The sequence below is a fragment of the Suncus etruscus genome, chromosome 7 (assembly GCF_024139225.1).
Source record: "Suncus etruscus isolate mSunEtr1 chromosome 7, mSunEtr1.pri.cur, whole genome shotgun sequence".
NCBI classification, from domain to species: Eukaryota; Metazoa; Chordata; class Mammalia; order Eulipotyphla; family Soricidae; genus Suncus; species Suncus etruscus.
Genome location: NC_064854.1, coordinates 35,680,755 through 35,697,462, shown reverse-complemented (window position 1 = coordinate 35,697,462; position 16,708 = coordinate 35,680,755). Strand labels below are relative to the sequence as shown.

At 33.9% G+C, this 16,708-nt stretch overlaps 1 long non-coding RNA gene across 1 annotated transcript in view; it reads left to right on the top strand.

Annotated features, from left to right (window-relative positions):
• The first annotated feature begins 8,644 nt into the window (after nucleotides 1–8,644).
• The window catches only part of LOC126013953 (uncharacterized), a 252,752-nt gene continuing 244,688 nt past the window's right edge, over nucleotides 8,645–16,708 (top strand). The window contains exon 1 of the long non-coding RNA XR_007497557.1: nucleotides 8,645–8,689. This is a non-coding gene — a long non-coding RNA (uncharacterized LOC126013953). The remainder of the gene's footprint in view (nucleotides 8,690–16,708) is intronic.

Here is a 16,708-nt window from a genome sequence, read left to right as displayed (position 1 = left end):
AAAATTAAAAAAAAAAAACTTTAAAAAAAAAAGTAGGTTCTTGGGGTTGGAGTGATAATACAGTGGTAAAGCTCTTGCCTTGCACAAATCTGACCCAGATCCAATCCCCTGTACCACATATAGTTCCCCAATCCTGCCAAAAGTGATTCATGAGCACAGAGCCAGTAGTAAGCCATGAACTACACCGGGTATAGCCCATAAACTAAAATAAATAAGTAGGTTGTATATGTTACTTTAGAAGTAAAACAAAAAAATCATTTACATTTTATTTTGAAGCAGTATGAATTCAAAGCTGTCAAACATTTAGAACAGCTAATAATAGATCTGTTGTGAAAATTAATTATATAGGGCCCAGAGAGATAGCACAGTGGTGTTTGCCTTGCAAGCAGCCGATCCAGGACCAAAGGTGGTTGGTTCGAATCCCGGTGTCCCATATGGTCCCCTGTGTCTGCCAGGAGCTATTTCTGAGCAGACAGCCAGGAGTAACCCCTGAGCACCGCCGGGTGTGGCCAAAAAAAAAACAAAAAAATAAAATTAATTATTTATATTTAAATTAAATATATTTAGATAAGTATTTTCTAAGCCAGTATTATCTAAGTTGCTAGATGTTGTGAAGCTCACACACACACACACACACACACACACACACACACACACACACACACATGCAGCTGCTTGGGGATCTCCTTACTTCACTCCCATCTATTCTCTGAAAGTTTGGCAGACTTTCCAAAAAACTATTTCAGAAATTCTATTAGGATCTAAGATATAATACAAACTGTCACTGTTTGAAATTTAAACTGTCAACAGCAACTAGAGTGTCAAACATTTTCTATTTCAAATGAGTTTTAAATCTAAGTGAAATATCACAAAGAAAAATATAAATCAGTGTATAGCACTGAATTTATAACGGTCTAATTTACCATTTAAGTTTGTAACTTGATTAGAAAATGAACATAAAGTTTTTAATTGTTTTACCTGAAGTCAGATGATCTTCTACTTCTGCCAAATGAAAACTGTGATAAAAATATTATTAATTTTAAATATATAAAATATGCACATAAATGTATATCAACTTATTCAGAAAATACTAAACAAAATCATTTTAGATAATCCTTTTTAAGATTGTATCAAAAGGGTATGAAATCATATTTGGCACTGAAGTAAACAGGAGTGACTCAACAAGAACTGGGTGCTGAAAAAAGATAAAGTGATATGCATGATACCCCTTCAATAACAGTATTTCAAACCCATGTCTAAAAGAAAAATATTAGGAGAGAGAGAGAGAAATGTGTATCACAAGGCAGGCAGAGGAGAGGGTGGAGAGAGGATGGCAGGGAAACTTGAGATTTTGGTGGCAGAAATGTACACTGGTAAATTATATGACTGAAACTCATGAACAATTTTGTGACTGAAAAATAAGCTATATTTTTAACAACCTTGTAAACCATGATGTTTAAATAAAATAATTTTAAAAATAAGAGACATAGGAATGAAACTGCTTCAAAATTATATTTTAAAGGATTCATACAGTAAAAATTATGTAGGTTTATTGATAACAAATATTTAACTTTTTAAAATATTCTTCTTGAATTATATGTATGTCAGATACTTGTTAACAGAATAATAATATTTTAATGTTTAATAATTTATAATTATAAAATTATATATAATCATAAAAATAGATTATAAAATTATAATTTTATAAAGTTATAAAATTTATGATTTATCATATTTCAATTTTAATATATAATAAAATAATAGCACTTTCTCAAATTTTAAAATTATAAATTTTTAAAAGTATACTGAGAACATATGCTAAAATATACTTATTGAGTTATGTGCTTTAAGAATTATAAAATCATTGATATAAAAATTATATTTTATTAATAACTTACCTCCTGGTAATAAACAAGGTACTTTTCTATATTCTGAAGGTTAACGCTAGATTTATGCAAGTCCTCAATTTCACCTAACTCAAATTATTTTATATAGAAACTTGACTAACCTTCTCTACTTATGCAAAGGTAGAGATGCTCAGCAAACTCACTTTAACTATTTATATAATTTTGTTTTAACTATTTAAATATTTAAATCCCTCCTACAGTTAAATGTCTAGATGTTTATCCAAATAATATAAAAACATTCATTTAAAATATGCATGTTTATGTTCATTATAGTACTATGTTTAGAGTAGCCAAGCTATGAAAATAACCTAAATGCTCAACAGTGAATGATTGAATAAAATCTATCAAGCTAGAGAGTTTGTACAGGAGGGAAAGAGCTTACTTTCCTTCTATATTGCAGAACCTAGTTCAATCCCAGGCATCATATATGGTCTCCCAAGTACAGCCAGAGTTAATTATTGATCGAAGAACCAGGCACTCAGACCCTATGCACTGATGATCATGATGATTATGGCCTAAATCCCTCCAAACCCAAAAGTATATACAGTATACAGGCACAAAGAAATGCTACTCAATATATTATAATATGATAATGAAATGTTATAATATTTCAATTTGTGATAGCATAGATTGAGTTCGTAGGCATAAGTTAAAGTCAGAAAAAAGAACACAATGGAATCTATTATGCTGAGTAAAATAAGTCAGAGAGAGAGAAAAATGCAGAATGGTCTCACTCATCTATGGGTTTTAAGAAAAATGAAAGAAAAATGCAATAATGATTTTCAGACACAAAAGAAAAAAGCTGGAAGTTCCAGCTCACCTCATGAAGCTCATCACAAAGAGTGATGAGTTTAGTTAGAGAAATAACTACATTCTGAACTGTCCTAATAATGAGAATGTATGAGGGAAATGGAAAGCCTGTCTAGAGTACAGGCTGGGGTTGGGTAGGGAGGACGGATATTTGGAACATTGGTGATGGGAATGTCGCACTGATGATGGAGGGTGTTCTTTACATGACTGAAACCCAAACACAATCATGTATGTAATCAAGGTGTTTAAATAAAATAAAATATATTAAAAATAAATAAAGAAAAAAGAACACAATAATAAATGAAGTCACTCATACTTAAGTTTAAGTAAACAATACAAGAGAATAGATAAAACCAATCAAAAGCTAATCCTTGTAACCTGACTGCAGAGATGAGTTTTCCAGAAAGGAAAGGGCTTAGGTTTCAAAAAGAATAAGAAGGGGATCTAAAAGAAAGTGGTGATGAAATACTGGCACCATGGCAAAGGTCATGATGTGAAACTTGAAAAAGTTTTTTTGAGCAGGACGATGTCTGAGCAGTGGTAGGGTCTTCCGTGGTAGAGGATTGCTTCCAGGTGATGTTATAGACAAACCTCACCATAAAGGGGCAATACAGCAAGCCCTGTCCAGTAAACAGGTCATTGTTCTTGTTGTCTTCTCAGTGTTAAGGGATGTCTCTTTTGAGTAGATCGATGTCAGAGCAGCTGTAGGGTCGTCCCTGGTACAGGAATGCCTCCGGGTGATGTTATATACAACCTTGGATGTTTTGTAAATGTCTTCTGTAGATCAAGGGGTAAATGGAGAATGCCCATTCTTCTGAGGCCTGTGCCAGGTCTTTATGTCAATGTTCAGGGTGTAAGGTCTCATTGTACTACAAGATTTGTGTGTTCCCATTTCTATTAGACATCGTCCTGCTCAAAAGAGACTTCCTTTAACACTGAGAAGACTTAACAACAACAACAACCTGCTTATAGGACAGGGCTTCCTGCATTCCCCTTTCATGGTGAGGTGAAACGAGAAGGCACTCCTCATCATGACTTCAATGTAGGACATGCAGATTCCAGAATCTTTAATACAGAAACATGAGACCAACAACAGAGACTGTGTGATAAGTGTGTTGGCGCTACGGACAATGTCTTGGAGCGAACGATAACTTTCCTGAGGCCTAGAGCTGGTCTTATGCCAGGAAACTTCAGGGGTAGGATCTCTTTGTATTTAGGCCAAGGCTATTCCTTTCCATGCCTCTCATATTTTGGTGGGCCTATGCAAACAACAATTGCCACTCTAACACCGTTTTTACTGTGCTCCTTTGACTCTAATCCTTAAAACACACCCACTTAAAATTTGAGGTTAACTTAAGCTAATATGCATGTACATGGAAATGTAAAAAACACTATGCCTCTAATGTTTAAGGAGTTACGTAAGTTTGATGGCTTTAGATTGCCTTGTGTGCTGTTAAGAAATATTATAATGTGGGGCCGGGAAGGTGGCGCTAGAGATAAGGTGTCTGCCTTGTAAGCGCTACCAAGGAACGGACCGCGGTTCGATCCCCCGGCGTCCCATATGGTCCCCCCAAGCCAGGGGCGATTTCTGAGCACATAGCCAGGAGTAACCCCTGAGCATCAAACGGGTGTGGCCCAAAAACCAAAAAAAAAAAAAAAAAAAAAAAAAAAAAAAAAAAAAAGAAATATTATAATGTGCTACAATCTGGGGACTTGAGGGAAAAAGTAATTGCACATGGATTCTGTTTTATTTATCTTAACTTTCTTTGGTGAAAATTCAAAGTTAAGATATCAGCAAGGGGACTTCTTCTGATAATTATGTTATGGGTGATTGTCCTTCCACTGTAACTTTACCTTATCCTCTTTCTTTGCATCTTTTGTTCTCATAATTCATAATAAAAAATTATAAAAAAAAAATTTCTAGAAATCCATGAGAAAATTACTAGACCTGATAAATATGTTCAGCACAGATTCAGGAAAAAAAAAAAAAAAGAAAAAGTTTTTTTTTAACATAATTTTTATTTTGATCATAGTGGCTTACATATTGTTGACAATAATATTTTAGGTACATATTTACATAAAATCAGGGGGGATTCCCATCACCGGTTTGTCTTCCCTACTCCTCCGCTTTTATCCTACCTCCCATATCCTCTTCCTTCACCCCCCGGGCTGCTAGAATATGTGGTCCCCTCTGTACCTATCCTATTACTTCGTAGTCTTACATCTGTTTGGTCCCGATGCCTCCTTTATTTCCCCCTCTAATTGGGAGGCAGGAGTAGGTAGTTCAAGTTATGTGGTTTTGTTTGAAGAGGAGAAAAGTAATAAACTGGGGTAAAAGTCTAATACGCCGGAAATAAGCAGAATTCTTCTAGAGGCTCTCGTCATCGGTTTGAGAGACGAAGGAGAAAAAGTAACCGTTAGGAGGCCATAGCAATAACACAGAGGTAGGATATTTGCCTTGCATGCGGCCAACCAAGGAGGAACCTGGTTCAATTCCTGGCATCCCTTGTGGTCCCCCAAGCCTGCAAGGAATGATTTCTGAGCACAGAGCTGGGAGTAACCCCTGAGTGCTGCTGGGTGTAGCCCAAAGAAAAGAAACCTTAAAACATATACAGTGATGTAAATGAACATTTAACAATTTTTTAAATATATAGTTTTTATTTTGATCATAGTAACTTACATATCTTTCACAGTAATATTTTAGGTATATATTAACATTGAATCAGGGGGATTCCCATCACCAAATTTGTCCTCCCTCCACCCCCATTCCCATCTTGTATCCCATACCCCCCCCACAAACACACCCCGGGGGCTGCTAGAATGAGTGATCCCCTCTGTGTCTAGCTTACTACTTAGTGATCATACAGCTGCTTGGTCTTGGTACCCTCCATTATTTCCCCCCTCTATTTGAGAGATGGAACTAGACAGTTCAAGTTATGTGGTTTTGTCTGAAGAAAAGAAAGCAATAAAATGGGGTAAAAATCAAATAAGCTGAAATTGGGCAGAGTTCTTCTAGAGGCTTTCATCCTCTGTTTGAGAGAAGAAAGGGAAAAAGGAAGTGAAACACCATAACAATACAAAAAGAAATTTCAAATAAAATATCCAGTGAGCACTCCAGCAATAAAGACAAGCACCACAAAATAACCACGGTCCTGAAATAAAAACATGACAGAGCGCAAATAGGAAAAAAAAAAGAAAAAAATTGGAGACAACAACTTCAATATTCACACCAAAACAAAGAAGTCAACAAATAATAATAAATAGATAAATAAATAAAAAGATTATTTTGTGCTTTTTTTTTCTGCATAGGCACAGTAAATATTGGGTACATTAGAAAAGTAATTCCCTTGGCCTAAGAGATACAGGGTTTCTCCACCCTTGAAGTATACTGTCATGGGATTAACAATAGACTCCTTGCATGTTCATTTACTCTCCCCTCGATGCTTTTGTGGTGTATGGATGACTTCTGCTCCGTCATGGGTGATAAAATCAGACCTCTGTATCTGGAGATATCAGTATCTGCGCTGGTCAAGGAATGGAGCTTATGATGAAGTTTTTCTTTGTGGTTCTAGAAGTTCTGTTCCTCCAGTGTCATTTTAATTCATCTTCTGTAGTTGGTGGTCTTGGTCATTGTGCTGATCCTAGGATGGAGCCTGAGACAGTCTTTTGTTATGTTTCCAGAAGACACATTCAGTTGCAATTGTTTCAGTCAGACCTCTAGAATTAGAGATCTTGGTTGTTGTACAGATCATAGACCAAAACCTAGACTAGGTCTTTTTTTCTTGGTCCCAGGACAGGTACTGCCCAGTCATGGTTGTAACAGCCAATCATCTGTAGATAGCGATCTTGGCTTTTGCACAGATCAAAGGGTGACAAGTCTTCTGAATTTGTCTTATCGTTAGCTGGTGAGGTAGGACAACCCCTCTTAGATCAAGTTGCTCCCATTTCCTCGTTGTCAGGATATCTTATTAGAACAAGAAGCAAGCTCAGATCAGCCACATGCAAGATGAGCACCCTACTCACTATACTATCCCTTAAGTCCTATTTATTTCATAGTGTCATCTTTTCAGTATATATATATATATATATATATATATATATATATATATATATATAGGCTTATGGTCTCCTTTGTTAAATTTACTCTCAAGTATTTTCTTTTTTAATGCAATTTAAACGGTATTATTTTCTTGATTTTCATTTCTTCTCACTATGTAAAAAATGCAACAAATTTGTGTATGCAGATTATATATTCTGCTACTCTATTAAACTAATTTTTAGTTATTTTTCAACTGAGTAAGGTTTTTCTTCTGTATATCATATCATCTGAAGAGGAATTCCTGGCCAGAGCAATTAGGCAAGAAAATAAATAAATATAGCTATCAAGATTAGAAAATAAGTTAAAACTAACATATTATTATTAAATTTAATTAATATGATTATTATTTAAAGTTGCTTGTTTCATTTTTAGGCTTCCATTTCATCTTCAAATTGAGGGAATATTAGATATTAATATATTACATTATTAGCTAAATAATCAAGTAGAGATTAAAATATAATCGCAGCTACAAAATAAGTAGCACATTTTAAACTATCAGTTTACCTTTGCCTTAAGCCTGCTTACATAAATCTGCCTTTCTAGAAATATTTGCTTATATGTTCAAGTCAGTGCAAAAATAGCTAATAAGATCTCCCTTTTCCTCATTACAATTTTCTCACAAATAAAATATATTAAAATTTTAATATATAAAGTACATAATATGTAAAAATTAATAAAGATTATATAATAGCCTCATAAACTCTTCAGTTTATGTGCTGCTGAAATGAGAGCAGCCTCATATTCTCTTAAAAAAGATAATAGTATCGGTGGGTAGGGAAATAAATAAAAGACAGAACTAATATCCAAGCCAAAGTCAATGATAATAGACCCAAAGGACCTTAGCTTTAACAATCTAAGCTTAAAGGGGTCTGTTGTACCGGCAAGCCAGGGGGCAAAGGGTGGTGGTATAGGATGAACTCTGGGTCCATTGATGGAGGTTGACACTGGTGGTTGGAAAGGCCCTAACTTTATATATATGAAATTCAACTATGAAGGAATCTGTAGACTACACTAGTTTCAATTTAAAAACTGAAAATAAAACAAGCAAAAAAAAAAAAAGATAATAGTATTGGACCGTTAACTTAAATTTTAGCCTATATGTTATTTATTTTGTTGCTTCTTTTGCCCCCCCTCAGTTCTAATATACCATTTTTTGTACAATCAGACACACTCTCCACTGCCAAAGTGAATCTTATGGAGCGAATGTGCCCCAAGCTGAAGCCTGAGTTCAGGTGAGGAGAGCTATGTGTGTCTCATAGAGCAAAAAATATGATACATATTTTCTTGCTCTGAAAATAAGAAAAGCATGCATAAAAAAGTACAAAAGGCTAAAAACTTCTATCCAAAAGAAAAAAAATCCAAATCAAATTCTAACTTGTGCTAGAAAAAGGACATGTACAATTATAATGTCAATGACTATTTTAGTTCTTGAACTATTTTTACTGCTTTTCACTACTCATCAGTACAGTATTCTGTATATGACTGTATATATACATATATACATATACTTGAAAAAATAACACAGAAAAATATACAGTTGCCTATGGATTGCTTTTATAAGGTAAACAAATACGACAAGTTGAAGAAAAGAGTTTCTAAGGCCATTGTACAACAGAGAAATTTTTCTTTAAAAGAATTTTTCCCAAGAATGTGTGTCTTTATTTACTTTCACTAACTCAGTACAAAATATGTCTAGTTTCATAACTTTCTTCTTTTTTAAGTAATAATAAATGTTTTGTGTGGAAATTCAGAGAAAGAGGGGAGAGAAGATAAGAGAGAATAATGCACTTGAGAGACCACAGACCTCTCAAAAAGCGGAGAGAGGGGCCGGAGAGATAGCATGGAGGTAAGGCATTTGCCTTTCATGCAGGAGGTCATTGGTTCAAATCCCGGTGTCCCATATGGTCCCCCTTGCCTGCCAGGAGCAATTTCTGAGCCTGGAGCCAGGAATAACCTCTGAGCACTGCTGGTGCGACCCAAAAACCAAAAAAAAAAAAAAAAGGCAGAGAGAGCTTTGGTACACATGCAACTATGAAAACATAAAAGTCCACATCTCAAGAGGGGAGAAGTGGGCAACATGTGCTTGGGCACCATCTACCCAGGCACCATGTACCCAAGCAACACATGTGAGCCTCTTACCATTTTTTCTGCCTTTCAAATTTTAGATGCCTAAACAATCATTCAAAATCAATATATTTATGAAATGATATACCCATACAGAAGGAAAGGGACAAAAATACATGGGAAAATTTCCAAACAGACTTTTAATATACTATATTTTATAGTATATATACTATATATTATATATGTTTTATATAATATAATGGTATATATTATAGCATATACAAGTCAATAATAATAAAATTAAACTTTCTAAATCGTATGTTACTATCTCTACTTTTAGTTATTTTTTTTTTACCTCTGTAGTGGTCTGTGAGCTTAAACTTCCAGTAGTTGCTCTTCTTTGTTCTTTATCTGTGTATAAATCTTCTATATAGTCACTGTCAGGTACTGTTTTATCAATACTCATTTCCTTTGTTGTCCTGCTCTTCCCCTCAAGCAGCTCCCTTCCTTGCGTGAGGAAATAGTCAAGTTGATTCTTAGATCTTTCAGCTTGCTGTTTTAAAAATGTGTAACCATATTTGTAAGACACAGCTTATTGCTATTATATAAAATAAATATACTTTATGAACCAAACAAAGTGTCAAATGTCATATATCTATTCACTGACACCATGAGGTTGTCTAATGAGTTCTCTATAGACATTATCCTTATTTACAAACAATTTTCAAAGAACAAGATCTTCTTACCTGTAAAGCTATTTTGAGTTGTTCCTGAAGGTATTTGTTATCAATTTCCAGAGACATTATCATTTTCTAGGATTGAACAGAAAGTAACAATTTTACTACTTTTTATTTTTAAAAGTATTACCTCCCTAAACCACAAATAGCCAAGATAATTTTATTTTTATAGTTATTATAATTTTGATAACATGGTTACAATAGTGTTAACTTTTATAACTTTGATAGCTAGTACAAATTCATCACCACCAAAGTTGCCAAAACCTACCATCACTATCTTCATACAATTTCTAGTCTGCCTCTTCCTACCCCCGACCTTCCACATGCTTATCAGTCTCAGTTCTGCAAAGGTCTAGAGTACATTCTCATTTGATGTTTTGTTCCTTGTTTTATTTTTCTACCTAGTAAAAATGAGTAGAATCATCTGTGATTTGTTCTTCTCCCTTTGACATTTTTAACTTAATGGTGCTCTCCAGTTTCATCCAAGTTGCAACAAGTTTCAGTATTTCATTGTTTCTTACAGCTGTATAGTTTACATATCTAAATACATTGTTCTAGAGGAAACCGAGCACTCTGGTGGAGCATGTGGTATTGTATCACTATATCCATGAAGCCCTACTAGTAACAGTAACATGGTGATTTAAATATAATAAATAATTTAAGTGTCTGAAATGGAGCAAGGAACGCCTCTTCAACAAGGGCGTTGGCACAACTGGTCAACCATCTTTAAAAAAAATGAACTCAGACCTCCAGCTAACACTATAAACCAAGGTCAAATGCAAATAGATTAAAGACCTTTATATCAGACCTAAAACCATAAAGTATATAGAACAACATGTAGGTAAAACACTCCAAGACATTGAAACTAAAGGCATCTTCAAGGAAGAAACAGCACTCTCCAAACAAGTCAAAGCAGAGATATACAAATGGGACTATATTAAGCTGAGAAGCTTCTGCACCTCAAAGGAAATAATGCTTAGGATACAAAAACCACCTATAGAATGGGAGAAGCTATTCACCCAATACCTCTCAGACAAGGGGCTAATATCTAAGATATACAAAAGGTACTGACAGAACTTTACAAGAAAAAAAAAACATATAACCCATCAAAAAATGGGGAGAAGAAATGAACACTTTCTCAAAGAAGAAATACAAATGGCCAAAAGGCACATGAAAAAATGTTCCACACCACTAATCATCAGGGAGATTCAAATCAAAACAACAATGAGGTACCATCTCACACCACAGAGACTGGCACACATCAAAAAGAAGAACAATCAGTGCTGGCAGGGATGTGGGGAGAAAGGAACTCTCGTTCACTCTGGTGGGAATGCCATCTAGTCCAGCCCTTATGAAAAACAGTATGGAGTTTCCTCCAAAAACTGGTAATTGAGCTCCCATTTGGCCCAGCTATACCTCTCCTAGGAATAAATATATCCTACAAACACAAAAATCCAATACAAAAATTCCTTTCTCACACCTATATTCATCGCATTACTTTTTACAATATCCAGACTCTGGAAACAATCAAGATGCCCATCAACAGATGAATGGCTAAAGAAACTGTGGTACATATACAAAATGAAATATTATGCAGCCATCAGGAGAGATGAAGTCATGAAATTTTCTTATGCATGTATGTACATGGAATCTATTATGCTGAGTGAAATTACTCAGAGGAAGAGAATAGTCTCACTCATCTAAGAAAAAAAAAGACATTGAAATAATTCCCAGAGATAAGGGCCAGAAGAACCGGCCCAAGATATGAAGCTCACCACAAAGAGTGGTGAGTGCAGTCAGAGAAATATACTACAGAGAACTATCATAACAATGTCTGTGAGTGAGGGATGTAGAAAGCCTGTCTTGAATACAGGTCAGGTGTTTGGGAGAGAATAGATGGTGTCATTGGTGATGGGAAGGTTGCACAGTGAAGGGGGTTGTTCTTGTTATGGCTGAAACCCAACTACAATTATGTTTGTAATCATGGTGTTTAAATAAAAAAAATTTTTTAAAAAGTGTCTGAAAATTAAATACTTAGGAATCAACATAAAGCCTGATTATCAAAAGTTATGTTTTTGTTGCCTCTGTTTGAAAAAAGAGAATGACACCAGGAAATAAAAAAAAATATTCCATTGTTCACGGATTGGAAAAATGAAATCTGTCAAAATGGCCACCCAAACTAAAGCAATATACAAATTTAATGCAATTTGATCAAAATTCCAATTACATTTCTCAAAATCTTATAACAAGCTCTACTTTTAACCAGCTCTGTATAGAATGAAAAAGTTCTCAAAATAACAAGAACTTAAAAAATATAAATATAATGGGAGGGACTGATTTCTCACTTTAAATTATATTACAAAGCTGAAGTAATCAAGAATGTATTCATTGAAATAAAGATTTACAGGGGCCGGGAAGGTGGCGCTAGAGGTAAGGTATCTACCTTGTAAGCGCTAACATAGGACGGACCGCGGTTCGATCCCCCGGCGTCCCATATGGCCCCCCCAAGCCAGGGGCGATTTCTGAGCGCATAGCCAGGAGTAACCCCTGAGTGTCAAACGGGTGTAGCCCAAAAAAAAAAAAAAAAAAAACAAAGATTTACAGAACATCAGAATAGAAACTGAAAGCATCAACTCTAAAATTTATAGACAAATTATTTATTACAAATATTTGGGAAACAAATGTTGCTGGGAAAACTGGATAGCAAATGCAAAAAGAAAATTAAGAGCTATGTTTCATACCGTACACAAAGTTAATTCAAAGTGATTAAATATAAAAGACCTTGAGATTAGCCAAAGTTTATCAATTTACTGAGGAAAATGTAAGTAGAACACTTCTGGACATAGATATTAAAGGTGTTTTCAATGGTTTAGTTCTTATGACAAAGATAACAAAAACAAAAATAAGCAAAGGAACTTTCAATTAAAATGTATTCTTTTTGCATGACAAAAGAAATTTGGGATAAAATTAAAAAGACATCCAACTAAATGAGAGAAAATATTCAGACAGAATACATCAGATAAAGGTTAATCTCCATATAAATAAAACACAAAGCAGAACAGAAATAAAATAACCTCAATGAAAACTGGGAGAGTAGAAATACAAGACACTTCCATGAAGAGGACGACCATTAGACATTAAAATAGTGTTCATCATCACTTTCATCAGAGAATTCTAATCAAAATAGCAATGAAATATCACAACATACCAGTGATAAAGACCTGTAAAAGATAAAGCAGTTTTGGAGAGGGTCCTTTGAAAAAAGAACCTTTATTTGCTATCAGAGGAATACTATCTGTTTAAATCTCTAGGGGTCACAGAATAGAGAATCCTTATAAAAGTTCTTATAATATGAGATGTACAGGGAATATTTGTTACCTTCATCATGGACAAATCTTCTGCTTTAGTGTCTTTTTCTGGAATTACTTTTCTGTAATAATAAATACCTTAAAATGTAAACTTTTAACTTGTCTATTTGCTTTCTTGAGAATATTTAAATATTTAAAGAAATAAATTTCTGAAAAGTCATACAATTCACATAGGTTAAATGATAAGTATCATATTTCAATCAAAGTTTTCATTGATATTGTTAAAATATGAAAATATGCAGGCAGAAGGACTAGAACACATGCCTTATATGGTAGGCAGAAGATCCTGAATTTCAATAGGAACCACATCCTCCTACAACACCATGAAATGTAGCCCCATTGGTCTCTCAGCACTATCAAAGTGACCCTAGTGATCTCAAGCACCACTGGGCCTCAGCTCTAGTCTCTGGGTCCTAACATCATCTAATCCGCAAAGCCACATCTAGTACTAGTAACACACACCCCTAAAATAAAATACAAAATAAAATTAGATTAATTTCACAATTTTAAAAAATGCAATAAAACAAGACATTTCAAGTATATTGGTCATTTTTCCTTTATTCTTCTCCAAGTCAAAGTCTAAGTTCAATGATGATAAACATCTCTTTTCAAACTTTCTGATAAGTGATAACAATTGAATGCTTGCTTGTATTAAAAGTGTGACCAAATAGTTTCAAAATACAAAGCTTTATGTTACATTCATTTAAGATTAAGGCCATACATTCAAATTATAAACATTAACCAGACCATAAAGAAAATCATGTAACTCTGTCTTTAAAAATACTTAACAATTTAATTGTTTAGGGGCCAGAGCAGTGGCGTAAGCGGTAGGGCATTTGGCTTATACGCGCTGACCTAGAACAGACTGCGGTTCGATCCTCCAGCATCCCATGTAGTCCCCCAAGCCAGGAGCGATTTCTGAGCGCAAAGCCAGGAGTAACCCCTGTAACAGGTAATAGGTGTGGCCCAAAAATAACAAACAAAAATATTTAATTGTTTAATAATATTCCTTAATATTCTGTGGGTCATTATCCTTCTCACTCAATTTTTATGTCTTTGTTCTTTCTCAGATTTCTCCCACAATCATATCCTGGCCACCTTATAAAACTGTATCTTCTAATGTTATATTTTGAGATCTGTTTAGAGTAATGTTATACGCCCATAAATTATATAAAATCAAAATAGAAATTATATAAAATCAAAATAGGAATTAAAATCTAATAAGAAATATTTGTGAAAAAAAAATATTTGTGTCTTACTCTTCCTTATCATGTTTTCCTTTGTCTTTTTTTTTCTCCAACTTTTTCTTTGCAGAATCAGCTTTTACTTTAGCTGCTGGTTTCTGTAAAAATAAAGAGACAAAATAGAAAAATAAATGTAAAATATATATTACTAAGAATTTTATTATTAATAAAAATATATTACTAATAATTTTATTATTAGTAAAAATATATTACTAAGAGTTACATTACTGTATTCACACATTACATATCACAATATAATAGTAAGGTAATTTTTCTCATAAGGAACAAGGGAAATAATTTAAATAGAAGCGTGAAATTATTTGAATAGAAACAAGTCAAAATTTATGTTTTAATGATTGTTAGCTGTATATATATCCATAACAACAAAATTAAATTTCTAAAAAATTACAGACCCTTCTGCTTTAACTGTTGTATACCTTCCAGAAAATCACTTATAAAAAAAGCATAAAAAATAAATGCAGTATGGGTCCAGAGCAATAGTACAGTGTGTAGGATGCTTGCCTTGCATGCAGCAGATCCAGATTCAATACTTAGCATCCCATATGCTCACCAAGCCCAATAGGAATACTGATGACTAATTACTGAGTACAGAGTTAGGAGTAATTGCTGGATGTGGACCAAAATCACAAAACAATACAAAAAATGAAGTATATATATATATACATATATATATGGGGAATATGTAGTAAGGAATTTAGCATGCAGAAATAGTGCACTTATGAAGAAACACAAATAGTTATTGAATGTGTTAAGGAAACTACTAAATATTTGGGTCTGGAAAGAAAGTACAGTAAATAGGACACTTGCTTTTAATACAGCCATCCTGGGCTCAACCCTAACCTACATATGGTATACCCTGGGCACAGCAGGAGTAAACCCTTATCACAGAGTCAGGAATAATCCTTGAGCACCATTGAGTGTAGCCAATATATAATATTTATAAACAAGATATCTATGATGTCTAAATTGGAGAGTACAGATTCAATACCATGAATGAAATTTGACAAATTGACTAATTATATAAAAAACAAAGATGCTAAAATTAATTCTTATTAGTTACAAAGTAAATTTGATTTGACCTGCAAAACATCAGGGATTATTAAAAATTTATAACTATTAACAATTTCAGGAACTGATATAAAAATATAAAAAACTAGAATGCAAATTAAAGAGCAGACACAAGTCCTTAAGCACTGATATTTTCCAGCAAAAACAGTAAATCATAGAGGACTCTGGTTAAAAAACTATAGTAAAAAGCCAGCTAAAAAGTCAAAAACTGAAAAGTCTGAAAACAGAAAGCCAAATTGCCTTGCTGAATATTTTCCAAAATAAAATTCTATTGCACCAAAGTCATTCTCTCTCACTTATTTTCTATTAGTGTTTTCCTGCTACTAAAGCAAACTTGCATAGTTCACATATATGCTGCAAACTCTAAAATGCTAACTTTATAGCAAAGTTTCTGATAACTGGAATAAGAAAATATAATAATTAAGGAAATATCAGGTAAGTAGAAAACAGATATTTGTGCCCATTATCTGTTTTTCCTTCTACTAATAAACAGCACCACAGTATATTACTGTTCTGCACTTCCCTCATCTCAAATTTTCCTGATGACATTTGTTAAAAGTAGCTAGCCATCTCAGAATTGACTTTTATGGGTAGGAAGCAGTTAGAATAAAATGGAATCCTAGGGCCGGAGAGATAGCGTGGAGGTAAGGCATTTGCCTTACCTCCAGAAGGACAGTGGTTCAAATTCCAGCGTCCCATATGGTCCCCTGTGCCTGCCAGGGGCGATTTCTGAGCCCAGAGCCAGGAGTAACCCCTGAGCGCTGCCTTGTGTGACCCAAAAACCAAAAAAAAAAAAAAAAAAAAAAAGAATAAAATGGAATCCCAATTCTGTATCTAAAGTAAAAGAGAAAAATGATCATTAAGTACCTCCAAGAAATTTCAGTAGAACTGAGTTGTTGTATTAACTCTATGAGCTGAAGGTCTACATTTCACCAAGCTTTTAAAATCCTGTATTGCCCTACTCCCTACTCACATATATATCTTGATTCAGAGTTTCTTGTGTTTACAAATCAAGAAAATAAACTGTGCAACCTGCATACTGAAAACTTTGTCAAACATTTGGCAGTTAGAATAAGAATTAAATGTGGCTTTTAAGTACAAAAACTTTTTCTACAAAAATTAAGTTAAAGGCTTTTGAAATCATAAATCAGTTTCCAGGGTTAAGGCATGAATGGTCCCAGTGAAATTAGAAACAAGATGTCCAAGATACTGTGCTCAGAATGAGGAAAAAAACACAGACCTATCTAATATGATTCACAACAGATCTAAGAAAGGAGACTTCATGAGTCAGAAGAGAATGGAGTAATATAATACAAAAATGTAATGAAATAAAAAAAATATCACAAAAAATACTCTAACTAGATTATCCTCATATGTAAAGGAATGATAA